General features: G+C 43.5%; 1 protein-coding gene across 3 annotated transcripts in view; it reads right to left on the bottom strand.

Annotated features, from left to right (window-relative positions):
• Positions 1–13,108, bottom strand: part of SPART (spartin) — a 574,761-nt gene that overhangs the window by 390,406 nt on the left and 171,247 nt on the right. The window lies entirely within an intron of this gene.

Below are 13,108 nucleotides of genomic sequence, written 5' to 3'. Positions count from 1 at the left end.
CATTGGTGTGATCGTTGCCATACTGGTGGGAGTAGCTGGGCAACTAACTGGGCCCATGTTCAATCCAGCTTTGGCTTTCTCACTAAACTTTTTCTGCCAAGGAAGCAGCTTCACAGACAACGTGGTTGTATATTGGGTAGGACCTATTGCAGGAATGATTCTATCTGTGGGACTATTTGATCATCTCATTCCCGCTATAAAAAGGCTTAGGCGTGGACCTGTAGAACCCGAAAAGACTGAGTAATCACAAAGTACGGCATTTGAATCTGATGGGACCTCAAGCTGAAAATAACAACAACTATTGCCATATTTGCTGAAGATCACTTTCATATGGATGGCATTGTTTCTGCTCACATCTCAGCAATAAAACTGCATTCATTTTAACCATACTGATTACACACAAGACTGCAAACCTTTATTAAAGTCATTGAACCATAAAAAAATAAAATAAAAAGATAGGCACTTGAGAATATCTATGGGAATCTGGGCTGCTCCTCTATGCACACAATCAACACATCTTCCCCAACCTACTCCTCTCAAAATCTCTCTCCAAAGTAAACAAAATTGTATTCATCAATGCATATCTACTATTTGTGAATTTCGAAATTGAATAACTGCAGATCGAGGTATTGCATCTCTAATTCTGGCAATTCTTCCCTTTCCGGTTTACCACCACCAAGCAGTAAATTACCACTTGTATTGGAAACTCATACCATAGTATTGTAGGCCCATACTACACCTTGTGGATTAAGCAAGATGATCAAGTCACTCGCACAGGTATGGCTGCTAATGTTTGTGAACACTAATCTCTGTTTTTTCACTGATCAAAAGAGAGCAGTCGAAGCTCCACCATCACGCAAGGTCAACAATCTGATTCTACATGCTATTCAGTTTGCACAAGGAGTGGCCAATTGTCTTTGGTTAGAGTCTAATAAAAATGTACTTTTCTCTGGCACAAATGGACAATATGATATGATAGGAGATTGCTTCCTGTACCAGACGCATGTCCCTCCCTCACCCCCCACCCAATTGTTGGCTGAAGTGTTGCTAGCCCCACACTGACTGGAGGGGATAATCTCTCTTTGGCAGATCCAGGTCCTGCTTGTGGATGGAGTTTGCCACTTTCACTTTATGATTAAATAAAGTATTGCAGTTTTGGAGTCACCACACTTGATCGCATTTTGTTGTTTGCCTCTATGATTATGTTGCCGCTGGATAAAGGTACTGAGCCCACACTACCACCAGGCTTGTCACTTAAGTAGGATGCTGTTTGAATCAATGCCCCTATTACCCACGTAAATTAATTTCCCAACAAAGTTTTGCCTGTTTGCTTTATTTCAATTATACTATAGCTTCTCATCTTAAAGTACAGATATAAGTTCTTGGCCTCCTCAGTGTTAATTCAAATTATATTTATTTGCTTTATTAGATTTTTTAGTGTTCCCTGCCTTTAGCCAAACAAATCAAAATACCTCAACCATCAAAACAAATTTCTTAATGGACACATGCTTCACACTAAACAAGGGGCCTCCAAGGCTACACATTTTTATGTATAATCCTTAATGTTTATAACCAGCATGATAACTGGGACACAGAGTTTAATTTGTGTTCGTACACCCTCTTTAAGATCTTTTACAGGTTTGCTGTGGGAGATGGTGCCATGGCAAACGTGAAGAACTATTATTTGATTTGTGCTGAAAACTGAATTTGCATAGGAAATTGAGACACTGATCAAAGAGCATCATTGTTAGCAGACCTATCTACACGCAATTGCATGGTCAGAAACAAAGTACAATGTTGCATTCTGCTTAGGATAAGAAATAATGCTGCTGTTAGATGTAGCAATTATGTTAGGGGTAACCAGAGAGAAGCTGACGGTCAGTTTGACTAAGGACACTTGACATTACTGCTTTGATTCTGCTCAGGGCGATTTATGGGACCACAGTGACAGGCGGCTGGATTCGGATGTATTCCAGGGCTTTATAAAAAGGAGAGGATTTTGCCAGACACAGTGTTTAGCATTTCGACCTATCTTGGAGGCCAGAGGCAGTACCTACTGATGCATTGCTGAAGCACTAGGGTCAAGAAAGGAGATACAACTTTTCTGTTTATAACAAATAAAAGAGTGGGCACAGATATGGAGGTAAATGTAACATGGATTACATCTTAAGACTTCAAAGACAGCAAGAACCCATATTCCCCTGACATGCCGCACTAGAGGGCACAGGGAATTTGCAGGAGACAGATGGGTAAGGATAAACTGTAGTTGACCCCATGCCATGTTTCAGAGCACCTCCCTGTGCCAGGCAGAGCAGTAAGGAAGTCAGCCTCATAATTATGGAAACGTATATGTGCAAGGAACAGAGATAAGGGGAGGGAAGATTGCAATGTATATAATTTATAAGTAACATGATTTGGGTAAAGAGAAAGAAGGATTCCTCAGTTTAGAGTTCTAAGAGAACTCAAGGGCACAGACTACACTTCAAGTTGGGCCATTTTTAGAGATTCCTAAGGCAACAGCCAAGATGAAGAGTGAGTTGTAACACTGAAAATGGAGTCAAGCCGAGATGAGTTACCTCCAGTATAAGAGAATGGGAGAAGACGGCCGTAAAGTGCATTTTTTTGTTGGGGGGTTTAAGCTGTGATAGTAAAGATATTTTATTTGGTGTTAATTGTATGTGGTGAATGAAGCTGGATTTAATTTTACCGCATATAAATGGTGAATAGAGGAATTAGCTGTTAATGAAAAAAGGTTTTTGATTATTTGTTGTGTTAAATGTTTTATTGTGTGTCCATGAAGACCAACTCATCGTATGTGGTATGTGTTTTGGGTTATTGTTTTTTGGAATTCAAGGAAACTATTTCTTTTGCATTTGCCATGGGATCCTTATTTTACTTTTCAACAAAGCAATGCAGTTTATGTCACAATTGTCATAGAAACAGAGCCGCATTTTTGATGAGTGAAGATGAACAAGTTACTTACCAACTGTAACGTTTTTTTCGGCTGGATGTTCCTCCCACGTATTCCTCATCTATGATATTCGTATCTCACCAGCTTCGCTGCTTCGGAAAAATAATTCTCGGCAGAGGGCGCTGTGCACGAGGTTGTAGCGTTGATGTCCCTCGACGGTCTCTGTAGCGTGTCGACGTCGCCAGTCATATAAACAGCTTGTGCCGTGCCCGTTGGCTTCAGCTCCGTTTTTTCATGGTATTATTCGAGGAACACCCAGGCGTGCCTCAGACTGCAAGCTCTTCATGAACGAGAAGTGTAAATAACGTAAACTGTACTGCGGGGTAGGATGGGAGGGGCGATGAGGAATACGTGGGAGGAACATCCAGTTAAAGAACGTTACAGTTGGTAAGTAACTTGGTCTTCGAATGGATTGTGTCCTCCCACATATTCCTCATCTATGATAGACTCCCATAGCAGTAGTCATTTTGAGGTGAGAATACTAATTATTTTTTATCATATACGGAATGAAGTACAGCTTTTGCAAACAGACCTTCCTGGGAAGAAGCGGCATCTAAGCAGTAATGCTTAACAAAGGTGTGCATTGATGCCCATGTCCAGCTGAACAAATATCAATTACAGAGACTCCACTCTTCATAGCCGCAGAAGTAGCCATACCCCTTGTGGAATGGGCATGAAGCCCTTCCGGTGGGTCTTTCCCAGCTAACCTGTAGCACTCTACTATAGCCAAAGTAATCCAGAGGGATATGGTTTGTTTTGTCACCGCTAATCCCAGTTTATGGCTGATGTAACCCACAAAAAGTTGGTCATCCTGACGCAGTTTTGTCATTCTTGATATATAAAAACTCAGAGCGCTTTTTGGGTCAGGTCTGTGTAACCTTTCGTCTTCTTTGCCCAAATGAGAAGGAGGAGAGAAGGTTGGAAGTGTAATTCTTTGTGACAAATGAAAGTCAAACTACTTTCGGCAAGAAAGTAGGTTTAAGTCCAAGTACTACCTTATCCTTGTAAAAAGTAGTATACGAAAGTTTGCATGAGAGAGCCTGCAATTCACTAAGCCTGTGGGCTGATGTTAAGGCCACAAGAAGGACAGTTTTGAGTGTTAAAAGCCTTAAAGGACAGGAATGTAGAGGCTCAAAAGGTATACAAGTTAGGAATTTCAACACAAGATTGAAATCCCAAGTAGGGACATGAAAAGGTATTGGGGGGTACACATTAGTGAGCCCCTTCAAAAACAGAATAATCAAAGGAATCTTAAAATAGGAAACCTCTTCTGAGGAGCGCTTGAATATGGAAAGCGCTGCCAAATATCCCTTTATTGTCCCAATCTGGAGCCCCAGATTGGCCATATGTAATAGAAAAGATAGCACTATAGGAGTGCCACATTGAAAAGGGTGCACATTCTTATCTTTACACCAGTTACTGAATTTATTCTAACACCGGTACAGAGATTTAGTTGCTGGCCTTCTGGCCGAACACGAAATCTCCATTACTTCATCCTGGAGGTCCCAACCTCTCAAAAACCATGCGTGAAGGTTGAGCGTCTTGACCACTGGATGGAGAACCCAACCTTCCTCTTGCGAGAGAAGATCCTCTCTTTGGGGAAGACGTATTGGAGGGCAGATGGACATGTCCAGAAGGTCCGGGTACCACGTCCTCCTGGCCCAATCCGGGGCAATTAGGATCGTGGCTTTCCTGAACTTTCTCAACCTCCTGATTACGTGAGGAATCACGGGAACTGGGGGAAACACGTACAGAAATGGAAATTCCCAGTCCACTACGAACGCATCTCCTAGAGCTCCTCTTGGTGGAAATTCCCTTGAGTAGTACTGATCGCACTTTCGGTTGACCGATGTCGCGAACAGATCCACCTGAGGGGTTCCCCAAAGGGTGAAGATCTCTTGAAGCTCTTGGAATACTGTGCTCTGCCTGCTCAGAGCATCCACAGCTATGTTCTGCTCTCCGGCTAGGTGAACTGCCGACAGAGAGATTCCTTCTTGTATTGCCCAGAACCAGAGCTGCATTGCCTCTCTGCACAATGGTAGTGAACCTAAGCCTCCTCTCTTGTTGAGGTAGTACATGGCCACTGTGTTGTCCGTCATTGGCAGGACATTCCTTCCCCGTATATAGGGCAGAAAGGCCTTCATCGCACCCTCAGCTCCAAAAGGTGGATGAGTAGTTTGGACTCTGATGGTCAGATCGTTGATATGGGCTCCCCACCCCGTGAGTGAGGCGTCCGTCACTACTGTTATTTCCGGCGATGGTTGCCAAAATGATTCTCCTTTGAGAATATTGTTGTTGCAAGCCCAACACAGAAGGTCCTGGGCAACTGTGCTTGGAACTTTCAGAAGATCTGACATATTCCCAGAGAATTGGGACCACTGAGTCCTGAGGGATCTCATTCTCAATCGGGCCTCTGGCACCAGAACAATGCAGGATGCCATGAGGCCGAGCAACCTCAGGAAATCGAAGGCCGGCAGATGCTGGGCATTCCAGAACTTTATTACCATCTGCAAAATGTGGTGAGCTCTCATCTCGGGAGGCAAGGCTTTCCCCGATGAAGTAGCCAGGATTGCTCCGATAAATTGGAGTCTTTGGAATGGTACCATATGGGACTTCTTGTAATTGAGGGAGAAGCCCAGTCTGTGAAAGGAGTGGCAGGTGATTGAGAGATGTTCCTGAGCTTGTTCGAGGGAACGAGCCCTGATCAACCAATCGTCCAGGTAGGGATAGACGTGAATCCCCCCTCTGCTGAGACTCGCTTCCACCACTGCCATCAGTTTGGTGAAAACCCTCGGGTGTAGGTCAGCCCGAATGGCAGAACTCGAAACTGATGGTGAGAGCCACCAACTGCGAACCTCCGGTACTTTCTGTGCTTGAGATGGATTTGCACATAAAAGTAAGCATCCTGAAGGTCCAATGATACCAACCAGTCTTGGAGTTGAAGAGCCTGAAGGATCTGAAAAAGGGTTACCATCTTGAACTTGTCCTTCCTGAGGAACTTGTTCAAGTTTCTTAAGTCCAAGATGGGTCTCAATCCTCTGTCCTTCTTTGGAATGAGAAAGTAAGGGGAGTACCAACCCTTGTTCCTCTCCGCTACAGTTCTATTGCACTTTTCTCTAGCAGGGTTAAAATTTCCTGCACAAGTGGATCTGGAATTTTGACAGAATTGGTTCTCGGTGGATGGTACTGAGGCCTTTTTAGGAAGGGAAGGTAGTAACCTTGAGCTACTGTTTCCAGTGCCCAAGCATCTGAAGTAATGCCCCGCCATTCGTTCAGATCCTGTGAGATTCTGCCTCCCACTGGGGCCTTGTGTGCTAAGGTCTCAGAGATTTGGAGGCGGCGGCAGGAGCGACTGAGGGCAAAAATGCTGCTGCTGAGGCTGATTTCGCACCTCTTCCACGTCCACCACAAGGGAAATTTATTTGACCTTTCTGTGCGGACTGTCCTCTTCCTCTACCAAATGAGGAGTAGTATCGAAAAGAACAACCTCTCCCGGAAGATGAGCCCAAATAAGGTTTTTGAGGCTGTTGAATAGAGGTGCTAAGTGACTTAGCTGCCGCCTTGGAGGTCTGCAGTTTTTCGAAGCTCTGATCAGTTTTACTGCCGAACAGCCTTGAGCCGTAGAAAGGCATGTTGAGTAGCCTGGCCTGCACATCCGGTGCAAACCCTGACTTCCTCAACCACGCATATCTGCGCAGTACTGTGCTTGCAGCCATGGATCTGCTCATGCTATCAACAGTATCCAGTCCAGATTGGAGACATTCCCCCATTGCCTCCTTACCATCTTTCACAATATTCAGAAAGCCTTCCCTTTCTTCGCTTTCTGGAATTTGTTCAGCCGCCGTCTTTACACAATCCCACAGGGTATGGGTGAACCTGGCCAGGGTACAGGTAACATTTGCTTACTTAAGGGCCATACTGCCCGAGGTAAATACCTTTCCGGTCCAAGCATTCTCCTTTTTATCCTCTCTATCCGGGGGGGATAGATGGGTAAGCTGACTGCCTTGTGGAAGTAGCAGCTTGGACCACTAGACTTTCCGGCGTAGGGTGTTTACTCAGATAATCAGGGTCACAGCTTGATGGCCTATATTTCTTGGGAAAGTCTTTATTGACTGCTGGAACAGACTCAAGAGCCTCCCAATTTGCAGCCACTGTTCTTTGAAGAGCCCTATGAAAAGGAACAACTGGGTCTTTTTGGGGGCCGTGGTCCAGGATATCGGTCATATCTTGTTCAAAGCTTGGTAAAGATCTACCCCAACCAAATCTAACTCTGGTGATGGGTCAATGCCACTGGCGTGAAGGTTGTCACACAGGTCTCTCATTCTTGACTCAGGGTCAATCAACTCTTCTGGCACATCTCTTGTACCAAATGTTACTCCAAATGGAGAAATGTCTTCCTCTGAGGCACTTTGCTCCTCAAAAATAGAGGACATGGACTTTAAAGTCTGATTTGAGTAAAGGTGTATATCTTTTTTCCTGTTCAGGAATTTGCCTCGAGGGAATAGAAGGATTCTTCTAAATCGTAGATGACAACTTCGATAATGGAGCCAATATCTCCTTCGGCGTCGAGGTAGTCTGCGCCGATGAACTCGTCGAGTGCTTTGACGGTTTATGCTTTCTAGCCAATACCGGGGAAACACTCGAATCTCGAGGAACCTTCGACGTTTTGAAGGTCGGTTAGAGATGGGCGAGTTTCTGCCTTACTACTGGACTTGGCCTTAGTAGTTTCTGACTCTCCTGCGTCGTCCAAGGGATCGACCGGGGTCTGGCTCTTACGAGGCTTCTTTGAGGGGGTCGGGCCGCATTCTCAAAGACCTTCATCATTTGCTCTCTAAACTCTTCCCATTTCCTCAGGGAATCTGACTTATTCGGGCATCTTACCATCTCGGTAGATATGTCTGACAAAGAGGAAGGAGATCTATATCTCCTCTTCGTCTTCTTAGAAGAAGAAGGTCTCGATCTACTCCTAGATCGAGATCTCTTTGAGCGTTTAGGCCTCTCTGAGTCTCTCGACTCGCCAGACTTTCTATTCTTCTTAGAAGCAGCCTTCGAAGAGGCCCTCGAAGCTTCCCACCCCACCGCTAGTTTACCTTTTTGTTCACAAAGAGCTTTCTCTGTCATCGACTGGCAGGAGCCACAGTCGCCGGTCTGATGGTCCGAACCCAGGCACCAAAGGCAGACACAGTGAGGGTCAGTGATCGACATTTTGGAACCACAGTCGACACACTTTTTAAATCCCGTCTTAGGAGTGGAAGGGGTCGAAGAAAATGACATTTTCCGTGAGGAAAATTGAAGCGCGCCGTTAACTCGATTGCAAAGCTATCGGAAAAACGGAACTGAAGCCAACGGGCGCAGCACGAGCTATTTCTACGACTGGTGACGTCGACACGCTAGGGAGACCCTCGAGGGACATCAACGTCACAAACTCGTGCACAGATCCATTTGGCGAGAATTCTTTTTCCAAAGCAACAGATCGGGCGAGATACGAATATCATAGATGACGAATGCGTGGGAGGACACAATCCATTCGAAGTATATTTTGTGATGTGTCATTTTCACTTTGCGTCAAGCACAGAAACACAAGGATTTCATTTCAGTTTTAAAAGTATTAGGTTGTCCCATGTTAAGCTGTGGTCTGCGTTTTTAAAAGACACCGTGGTTTTGCTATTGCAAGCATTTTAGATAAAGTACACTCAATTCATGACTGTGCCAAACAGAGAGACCATTCCTTGGGCTGCCAACACATTTCAAACAGTGAAAACAGCTCTAGTAACACAGCCTGAAAATGGCATTGCTTGCGAGAAAGAGAAACAAAGCACCCCTTTGATTGCTCTGAGAAAGAAAAAAAAGTTGAAGTTTTTTAAAGTCCAGTTTATTTAGGCCTAAAAGAATGTGTATATTTTATAATGTATTTAAGCAAAAAAATGAAGGAGTTTTTAAAGGATATACAGTAAGGTTTGCTATGCGAACATTTTAGTTAAAGTACGCCACAATTTATGACCTTGTCAAGTAGAGATAAACATTCTTTGCTTCACTAAGCGAGAGTTGCACGGCAGAATATGATAACTACTAACAGTCTTCAGTAGAAGGCACAAAGGGGGGGCTCAGAAAAGAGCAGGACACAGAACCCAGGGAAGCTCAGTTGGTTAAGGTTTTGGTCTGCCAGTTTCTCACATTGATTGCATTAGTATGTATTATGAGTGTAATAGAGTAGGGTTGGGGTTCTGTTAGAGATGCTAGTAAAGTTGGGATACATTATAATTGAATATTTTGGAGAAAACTAGGAGACATTATTAAATATATTTGGATTTTTAGGAAGCTGGATTGAGCTGTTTTGAAAGTATGATACAGAAGGAAGAGCTGGTTTCTTTTTTGACTGGGTAATGGTAACACTCATGTTTGCGAATAAAGATAGGCATTTAAGGCTTGGAATTTTTAGTTTTTTTTTTTAGAATGAAGCATTATGTTGTATATAATAGCAAAGTGATTTTGGACTGATATTGCCAGCAGAGAAAATATTAAAGTGATTGTTGCCATATAGTTTGAAAATATATATATTTTTAATACAGAGCTTTAAGTGAAGCAGGGGCTCAGTCCACTCTCACTGTAAACATATTTAAGAGCCAAGACTCATCAAACTGACTTTCATTTTTAAGGATTTTTATGAGATATATCATGTTTTTGAGTAGAGGATGTCCGTTTTAGTTTGATTTAACAACACAAACTGAAGAAATTCGAGAATGGATAGGTTTTGAAGAACAAAAAAGGAATTTGATATTTTGTAATATGTTATGTTGAAGTGATGTGTTAAGAGAGCATTTGAATGGGATATACAGGATTGTGGGGTGTGTAAACACTTGTTTTTGATTTGGTGAGGGTCTGTATTTTTTTAATACTTTTTGTTTTGGGTAAAATTCATGCACGATTAACCATATTTGGAGCACATTTTCACACTAGAATTTGTCCCCATTAATTACCCATATATGAATTGGATTGGTCCCATTAGATCCCTTTTTCAAAATGACACAAAACCACTTCCCATTTTAAGGTTTTAGTAGTTATTTTGAATGTTTTGGAGCTATGCCAGATACTTTCTTTTTTAAGGACCTGATCATAGACATTATATCACACACATCAAAGCCCCCCGATTTTTTAACCCCTTTTAAACATTGTAGGCATTTTTATTAGTAATATATAGGGCATTTTTGAAAGGGAATAAGGGCATGCTGAGCAATAGAAAGAAAATATTTTTTAAAGTTTAGGCACATTATTGTAAAGTAATTTGGAAAAAGGAAAGGTGTCTTGCCCAATGGGGTTCCAACATATAGTGTATCAGCACAGGGAGATGCCTTAAACCCTTGTGTTAAACAGCACAGAAACAACTACAACAACTGGAAGGGCTCTTAGATGTGCCAGTACATTATCAAAAAGAAAATCAGATTCACAAAGTGTATTTTCACAGACATTGTAACAATAAGAGGCCACACCATTTGCTTAAGCGAAATAAAGCTGAAACTGGAACATTTGGGGTCACAGACTACCTCCTTTTCAGACCGCCCAATTGTCATAAAGACCACATTAAGCAGCCAAATATGACTGAGAGTAACCCTGTTTTAAAACATAGTACATAGTACCCCAAGGATACTTTGGCCAATGGAAGGGGCCATTGAAGTTCAGTCCATGGAGGATACGGCACATAACAGAAGGCAGACATCAAAGCCTCAATGCCGGACGTGGACAACTTGCAGGGACCTTTGGGAACAGTTAAATTGAAGCTGGCAAAAATAAGAGTCGGGAAAAGGCTGGGACTAGAACAAAAAAGAGAATCTAAGAACATTCAATCTGGTTCCCGGAAATTCCTGAACTCCGTGCACACTACGGAAAAAGCGTTTCAGTAGGTGGAACTGATTGCAACCCTGCCTATACCTAAAAAGTTCCTGAAAAATAAGCAAAAATAAGCAGGCAGCACAAAAGTGGCCTTAGACTCGGAGGAGGACTGTAGAATGACTAAAAACGATAGTAGTACCCAGACCAGGACCTTGGGGAGGACACGGGTAAGGGGATGGTTGATAAGTTCGGGCCTGTGAAGGTAGTAAGAGGAGTAGAGTGTGGTATGGTCAAAGGCCCACAGGAACAACATAAGCTACAAACAAAACAGATCTGCAGCTGGAACAGGGCAGAGGCCTAGACGAGACGAAAGTACCCAAATATTTGTACATGTGTTATGGTCGGGAGGGGGTACAAATGGACACAAGATCATGTTCGGAAACTTTCCCGGGTACACGTCAGCCTAGCCCCATGATGAAAAAATACCCCAGTTGGGAGGAGTGGGCAATTGGCTGTCCCCAACATCGTTCCGGGGGGAGGGGAGGCTTTAAGACAATGGATACACCCTTCATTAGGCCCACCAAGCAGGACGACGCTGCACAAAGTGTAGTATCTCCTCCAAGTGTAAATCACAGTATTGCAGCTGGCAAACCAGGGATGCGAGTACTGGAGGGAGCCAATTGTAGCTGCATTTGTGCTAATGCCAAAATGGCTCCGTGGGGTGCGCATGGGATTGTCACAGATCCAGAGTCGCTGCAGCAAACGTGGGTGGACACCAAGTGTGACTCGTGCAGTGGGTCAGGGGTCATCAGATTTTTGGGGGGGGAGCCGCCCATGCGAGTGAGTATACCCCTTATGCAAGATCTAAAGGGTTAGCACCCCTGAATCACTCAGTTACCCACATGCTCAAGCTTTGTAAACTCATTAGACAAGTGTCAAAATGCTAGCTTGTGAATCAAGAAAAAAACTTAATTAAAAAAGAGAAGTCTTATAAAAACTGTGTCATAGCTCATAGACATCTGTTACTGCAAAGAGATGGGGAATTGATGCAGGAAGTAGTCTTGAAGAACTCATGTAGGAATTTCTGGTGTCTCGTGAACAAGTCCCACGAGAAAGGAAATGGCCAACCTTGTTCCTGAAGAAATATGGAACAGCCATTTCGAAAAACTTTATAAAAAGGTGAACTCAGAAAGTTTCACCTTCACTTGCAACGAACAATGGGAAGTTGACATATCACTGGATAACCTGTGCATTATCATAAAGTTTGGTTCTAACTCCAGTGCCCCAGGTCAAAACGTTTTATGTAACCTAGTAATGAAGCAGGACCTTGAAGTATGGGTGGGGATTCTACACACTTTATTTCAGAGTATTTTAGGAGCCAATATTTTTCTAGCTTCATGGAACACCTTTATCATTGTACCAATTTACAAGAAAGGGAACCATCTGGACCCATTGATTTATCGACCGATTGCCCTTCTGGATGTAAAGTGTTTGCTAAATATTTCCTAGGAAGCTTTGAGGACTGGATCTCCTCGTCTGGGAGAATTTCTAAATTCCAGACGGGGTTCAGGAGGGTAACTGGTATGGATCCAAATGGTGTGTTGATTCAGTGCCTGATTGACCAGGCAAGTTTAAAGGAGACGGACCGACCCTTTGTACATGGCAACCGTTGACCTGAGTTTGGCATTTGATATGGTAGAGAGGGCAAGGCTTTGGTCTGAACCCATCTGGACATACTGATCTTGATACATAGTAACAACACGTTCCAGGTGAGGTTGAGCTCAAGGGGAGAAACATCCAGGCCAATAGGAACAGCACATGGCTTGAGACAGGGGTGTCTATTGGCCCCCTGCCGCTTTAATTTGTACTTTTCTGACCTGGGTGAATTCCTGGAAGATGCAACGTTCACACTCCCCTCTCCCCCCAGGGTGGAGTGGGACCGATGCTTTTGGGTCGCATACGCGGACGATGTGTTGTTACTGGATAAAACCGCTTTGTGTTTTCAGAGACTTCTTAACAGGTTTAAGGACTGTGTGAAGGAAAATAGCCTTGTGGCGAACCTGCCCATATCTAACATCTTGTGCTATAATGGTAAACATCAAATTTCCATTGGCGAATGGGTTTGACGACACCAATAGCTCTTCATACAGTATCTGGGGCTAACCTTTCTCAGGCCATCTCACCACAGGAATAGGAAAGAGACAGTATGCGCTAAGGGGAAACAGCATGCGGGTCGAATGGTATACATCAAGAAAAGGTATTGTCGTTTTACTCTAGAGCCATTGCTGCAATTCTTCAGGTGTAATGTAG

Source organism: Ambystoma mexicanum, chromosome 7q, assembly GCF_040938575.1.
Source record: "Ambystoma mexicanum isolate Mex_15411 chromosome 7q, UKY_AmexF1_1, whole genome shotgun sequence".
Classification (NCBI taxonomy): Eukaryota; Metazoa; Chordata; class Amphibia; order Caudata; family Ambystomatidae; genus Ambystoma; species Ambystoma mexicanum.
The sequence above is the reverse complement of the archived record's forward strand: the minus strand, read 5'-3'. Positions and strand labels throughout refer to the sequence as shown.